Genomic DNA, 7,049 nt, shown 5'->3' with positions numbered 1-7,049 from the left:
ATGGGCCATTACTAAAGACCTATTGTTTAGTTCTCTTGTTCTCAAAATGGACAAGAAACTCCCCAAGTTGCATAACTTCCAGAACGTTTCTCATTTGAGGTTTTTGTTTCTGTGGGGAAAGATATTCCACATGCACAGTCATGTTGACATGAACTCTGTAGCACTGTTAGTGCTATCCTGGATCCTTGGGACATCCATACCATAAACTTAACCCTAACCATTTTAAATGTCTACTTCAATATGGTCATACCAAGGATCATTTAGCTATTTGATTTACGATTTTAGAACCCCTTAAGGTATCGAACCATTGTTGTTTGATGAAACATTGAATTTGGCTTTACTGCTATTAGCCCATAGAAACATGTTGACTAACAGCTTCATACATAGATTAGCAGTAAGAAAATACATTCTAAAGGAATGTCTGTCCTATATCTGAGACATATAAGAATGATCAGGACACAAATATATATATATATTTGTACATGTATTTAACCTCTTATTTTGGGCACTAAACAATCTCCATATATTTCCATTCATTTTGTTCACTGGTACCCATACAAAAAACTGATATCGCTAATTTAACGGGCCACAGATTTTGATGGGGATTTTACTATTACGCTAAATCACGCTAAAATCGACTCTAGGGGGTTTTGAGCACTGGATACAAATCACTATTCGACTTCCATCCGTCAGTTCACATACATGAAAGCTGGTCACTAGGGGGCAATAGTGACAGTTTTTACCTTCAATTAGGTTTTGATTTTGCTAGAGCTGAGTGGACAGGGATGGCAGGTGTATGTAGCTATCTGTGTCTTAGTTCAAAGGTTGCAAGTACGAATCCAGCAATAGAAGGTTACTTTTGAGAGTTTTGTTTTACGCCTATCACAAACCTTTACTCTTACGTGGATCATTCGGTGTTAATGCCTAACATAATCATCTGCCTTTGTTTCCAAAGGTTGTAAATTCGAATCCAGCAATATAAAGTTGTTTTTGAGATTTTTGTTTAAAGCCTATCCCAAACCTTAACCCTTACCTTACCATTCAGAGTTAATGTCTAAACTTAACCCTTACAATTTCAGAGATAATGGCTAAACCTAACCTTAAACACTTAGAAACTTGACATTTGCAACATCTTCAAAATTTGACGTTTGAGAAACATGGATGAATGATAAATCCTGAGGTGGCATGGGGGTTGTTTGAGGAGGGGGCAACCCTGGTTGTTATGGAGCGTTCTTGAGGGCACAGAGCTTGGTATCAACTGCAAGAGCTGGCAGGTCGGGTCTTGCTTCCAGGGGGTGAAGATGATCCCACCAGGCCTCCACTTCCTCCACTACTGTTCTTCCAACGCACCAGACCATGGGGGTGAAACATGCCCTAAAAAAGGCCTCTGAAAGAGCGAGATCTGTCTGGCCAACTGGGACCCCAAAGAGGAGGATCTGGACATCTCTGCCTCCCAGAATGAAGAAGAGGTGGGCTGGGTCTGGGTGGGCCTACAAGACCTGGACCCTTTCCTGGGCCCCTACCAATACGAGCTGATGTACAAATGTGTCTCCCGAACTGCCTGGGTGAACCAGGAGCTAGCCACAAGGTTGCAGCTTCTCCTGGGTTGTATGTGTGCCGTCAACAACCTAATCCCATAACTTTAGCTCAAACACCAAGACCCGTGAGGAACAGAACCTGCCTAGGAATGATAAAGTGTCAGACCATGAAGGAGGAGCTGGACAGGCTGCACAGGATGAAGCCGAGAGATGGGACTGAGTTGAGGTTCTCCCCCATCCCCAGGCAGACCTACCCTCCTGGAGTCACCCCAGCCCAGATCACTCAGTATAGCCCAGACCTGAGCTGCAGTGGCAAGAAAAAGTATGTGAACCCTTTGGAATTACCTGGATTTCTGCATACATTGGTCATCGAATTTGATCTGATCTTCATATAAGTCACAATAATAGGCAAACATAGTGTGCTTAAACTAATAACACACAAATGATTGTATTTTTCTTCTATATTGAATACATCCTTTAAACTTTCACAGTGTAGGTTGGAAAAAGTATGTGAACCCCTAGGCCAATGACTCCAAAAGCTACAGTGCCTTGCAAAAGTATTCATCCCTGTCAGAGTGTGCGCAACTGGTAGGAAGTTAGGTGCAGGAGAGCAGAGATGAGTGAACAGGCACACTTTATTCAGGCAGAGGAAAACAGACGGACGCAAACTGCTTCACAACACTCCGGCCCAAGGGAAAAAGCGATAGCGCACAAATACACAAATAGGTACAAATAACAAAACCACAGGTTACAACAATACCCGGCACAAAACCAGCCTGAAGCGTCACACACGTAACGAATGAACAATACCACACACAGACATGGGGGGGAACAGAGGATAATATACACGTAGAGTAATGAGGGGATGTAACCAGGTTTGCGGGAAAACAAGACAAAACAAAACAAAACAGGAACACACACAAAACACCAGCGGAACCCATCCAACTTGAAGGAGCTGGAGCAGTTTTGCCTTGAAGAATGGGCAAAACTCCCAGTGGCTAGATGTGCCAAGCTTACAGAGACACACCCCAAGAGACTTGCAGCTGTAATTGCTACAAAAGGTGAGTCACCTTACAGTATATTGACTTTTTGCATCTTCAATGTGGTAGGCATGTTGTGTAAATCAAATAATACAAACCTCCCCCAAAATCTATTTTAATTCCAGGTTGTAAGGCAAAATAGGAAAAATGCCAAGGGTGTGAATACTTTCGCAAGCCACTGTAATTAGAGTCAGGAGTCAGCGTTTCTGGAGTCCAATTAATGAGACGAGATTGGAGATGTTGGTTAGAGCTGCCTTACCCTATTAAAAAACACAAAACAAATTTGACTTTGCTATTCACAAGAAGTATTGCCTGATGTGAACCATGCCTTGAACAAAAGAGATCTCAGAAGACCTAAGATAAAGAATTGTTGACTTGCATAAAGTTGGAAAGGGTTACACAAGTATCTCTAAAAGCCTTGATGTTCATCAGTCCACGGTGACAAATTGTCTATAAATGGAGAAAGTTCAGCACTATTGTTGCTCTTCCAGGAGTGGCCGTCCTGCAAAAAGCACAGTGTAGAATGCTGAAGTGTCAGATAAAGACTTCCAGAAATCTCTGGAACATGTTAACATCTCTGTTGATGAGTCTACGATATGTAAAACACTAAACAAGAATGATGTTCATGGGAGGACACCACGGGAGATGCCACTGCTGTCCAAAACAAACCATTGCTGCACGTCTGAAGTTTGCAAAAGTGCACCTGGATGTTCCACAGCGCTACTGGCAAAATATTCTGTGGACAGATGAAACTACAGTTGAGTTGTTTGGAAGGAACACATAACACTATGTGTGGAGAAAAAAAGGCACAGCACACCAACATCAAAACCTCATCCCAACTGTAAAGTATGGTGGAGGGAGCATCATGGTTTGAGGCTGCTTTGCTGCCTCAGAGCCTGGACAGCTTGTTATCATTGACGGAAAAATGAATTCCCAAATTTATCAACAATAAAAAATAATAAATAAATAAGTAACCTTTATTTAAGCAAGAGAATGTAAGGCTATATGTCCACCAATTGAAGCTCAACAGAAGTTTGGTGATGCAACAGGACAACAACCCAAAACACAGAAGTAAATAAACGACAGAATGGGGTCAACAGAAGAAAATACGCCTTCTGGAGTGGCCCAGTCAGAGTCCTGACCTCAACCACATTGAGATGCTTTGGCATGATCTCGATAGAGCAGTTCACAACAGACATCCCAAGTATGTTGTGGAACTGAAACAGTTTTGTGAAGAGGAATGGTCCAAAATTCCTCCTACATGTCTGATCCGCATCTACAGAAAATGTTTGGTTGAGGTTATTGCTGCCGAAGGAGGGTCAGACAGTTATTAAATCTAAGGGTTCACATACTTTCCCACCCTGCACTGTGAATGTTTACACGGTGTGTTGAAATAAAGACATGAAAACTTATAATTATTTGTGTGTTATTGCTTTAAGCAGACTGTGTTTGTCTATTGTTGTGACCTAGATGAAGATCAGATAACATTTTATTACCAATTTATGCAGAAATCTTAGATTTATTTCCAAAGGGTTCACATACTTTTTCTTGCCACTTTATGCCCTGGACATTCTGTTGGAGAAACACCACCAGCAGCAACCACTCAATGAGTTAGGTGAAACGGAAGTAAGATCTATGTGATATATTTGACTGATTTATGGAGAAGATAAAGTGAATAGGAACTTAGACTAGATGTTATAGATTGCGAAATATCAAAGGAGATTGGGGCTTAGACATTTGAATTGACATGATTGCAACCATGCTGTAGTCATATGTCTTTCTACCTCAGGCGCCTATCCTCAACCACTATAAACCATATTTAATAGGACATCTGACAACTACAGCTTTTGCTCTAAGAGCTGTAAAATAACCTGGATATGTCACATTACTGTTTTGTGTTCGTTCATAAGCAGTTGAAAATTAACTGTCTTTCTGATTGCCTCTCTCTGTTTCTCTCCTAAGCCTTTCCCTCTCCCCAGGTGAGCTGCAGTTTGCATTTGTGTATTTTCTCATTGGGACCGTGTACGTACGAGGGCTTTAAACACGGGAAGCATCTGCTGGCCCTGCTGTGTCGTAGTGAGAGCCCGGATCTATACCTGGGCCTCATCGCTGTGCTCTACCAGCAGCTGGGAGAGATACCTACAGACTTCTCTGTGGACATTGTGTCTCAGGACAACTACCTCACCTCCACGTTACAGGTGAGCTGGCATCAATGAAACCCAATCATTACTGATGTCTGTATTATAGAATATCTTCCCCAGTTCTAGAAGACAAAACAGACAGCACCGTAAATTGGTTAAAAGCAGCAGGTGGCCATCCTATCACATCTGACCACAGAACATAGTCTGTAATTTTCTATTAAATTCGTGATAATTCTACATGTTGAATCTGCTGCACACGGCCAGCGTTTGTTACGGTGTGACTCGTGTCTAACTTGCTCTCCATTTCCCTTCTCTCCGCCAGGACTTCTTCCAGTTTGCCAGTGGGCCTGGGGTGGACGGCACCCTGCAGAAGAGGGCAGAGAAGTTCAAGGCCCACCTGACCACTGAGGTAGATCCTGACGATTGTGACCCTGTTGTAGTGTTACTGCCTGAGAGGATCACACTGGACTGAGCATGCTGTGAAGAACATCCAGGGTCACAGGTACGTGGGGGTCAGGAAATAGGACTGCAACCTTGTCTAAAAGAAGAGACTTATATTTTTATTTATTTTTACATTTGTATTATTTGTATTTTTATTTATTATACTTTTAGCCCTTTTTCACCCCAATTGGTAGTTACAGTCTTGTCCCATCCCTGCAACTCGCATACGGACTCGGGAGAGGCGAAGGCCAAGAGCCATGCATCCTCCGAAACTCAACCCTGCCAAGCCGCACTGCTTCTTGACACACTGCTCGCTTAACCCAAAAGCCACCCACACCAATGTGTGGGAAGAAACACCATACCACTGGCGAACGAGGTCAGCTTGCAAGCGCCCGGCTCGCCACAAGGAGTCGCTAGAGCGCGATGGGACAACGACATCCCGGCCGACCAAACCCTCCCCTAATCCGGATGTCGCTGGGCAAATTGTGCGTCATCTCCCGGTCACGGCCAGCTGTGACACAGCGTGGGATCGAACCCAGGTCTGTAGTGAAGCCTCTGTTTTCTTTGTCTCTTATTTCCTTCAAGTGTGTTGCCTTGAGCTTGACCATTCCTAGGAAAACTAACTGACCTCCAAGGCTCTTGATGCTGGGGTGTCATTCTAGTTCTGGCCATGCTGCCCCCTCCCTGGCTCTCTGTCTTTAACTTCTCTGCCAGTCTACTCATAAACAAGCACATGTCCATCTAAAATGAATGGTCCAATTGGAATCAGGAATGGGGTCAATATGGCACTTTCTATGTGTATCGTTCTATGGTTCTAGAGGAGAATGGGGAAATGTGGAAAACCTCACTGATACCCTCTAGTGGTCCTTCTGTGTTCACGTTAGCACCTATCATCAATAATGAGTTATTTTTTGGGATTGCCTATCTTAGATTTTATTGAGGGTGTAGAGAAATGCTTGTGCTCCTAGCTCCAACACTGCAGTAGTATCTAACAATACACAAGAATCTAAAAGTAAAAGAATGGAATTCAAAATTATAGATGTGTTTTTGTGTGATGAGACGTATATGTGGATGTATATGTATATATGTATTATGGACATTATGTGGATTGAATATGTAGTATATCTGAATACGTAGGATAGAATAGTGTATGTACAGCAATAGTTGAATAGGTTGGCCTAGTCTAGAATACAGAATACACAGTTGAAGTCGGAAGTTTACATACACTTAAGATGGAGTCATTAAAACTCGTTTTTCAACCACTGCACAAAATTCTTGTTAACAAATTATAGTTTTGGCAAGTCGGTTAGGGAATCTACTTTGTGCATGACACAAGTCATTTTCCTAGCAATTGTTTACTGACAGATTATTTCACTGTATCACAATTCCAGTGGGTCAGAAGGTTTACATGCACTAAGTTGATTGTGCCTTTAAACAGCTTGGGAAATTCCAGAAAATGATGTCATGGCTTGAGAAGCTTCTGATAGGCTAATTGACATCATTTGAGTCAATTGGAGGTGTACCTGTGGATGTATTTCAAGGCTTACCTCCAAACTCAGTGCCTCTTTGCTTGACATCATGGGAAAATCTAAAGACATTAGCCAAGACCTCAGAAATAAAATTATATACCTCTACAAGTCTGGTTCATCCTTGGAAGCAAATTCCAAACCCCTGAAGGTATCACGTTCATCTGCACAAACAATTGTACACAAGTATAAACACCATGGGACCATGCAGTCATCATACCGCTCAGGAAGGAGACGCGTTCTGTCTCCTAGAGATGAATGCACTTTGGTGCGAAAAGTGCAAATCAATCCCAGAACAACAGCAAAGGACCTTGTGAAGATGCTGGAGGAAACAGGTAGAAATGTATCTATATCCACAGTTAA

The 7,049-nt window shown here is 42.5% G+C and overlaps 1 pseudogene; it reads left to right on the top strand.

Moving 5' to 3' along the window:
- The first annotated feature begins 1,165 nt into the window (after window positions 1–1,165).
- Window positions 1,166–6,579, top strand: LOC118370583 (protein AAR2 homolog; annotated as a pseudogene).
- Window positions 6,580–7,049: the final 470 nt, after the last annotated feature.

This window comes from Oncorhynchus keta, chromosome 27 (assembly GCF_023373465.1).
Source record: "Oncorhynchus keta strain PuntledgeMale-10-30-2019 chromosome 27, Oket_V2, whole genome shotgun sequence".
Taxonomy (NCBI): Eukaryota; Metazoa; Chordata; class Actinopteri; order Salmoniformes; family Salmonidae; genus Oncorhynchus; species Oncorhynchus keta.
The sequence above is the reverse complement of the archived record's forward strand: the minus strand, read 5'-3'. Positions and strand labels throughout refer to the sequence as shown.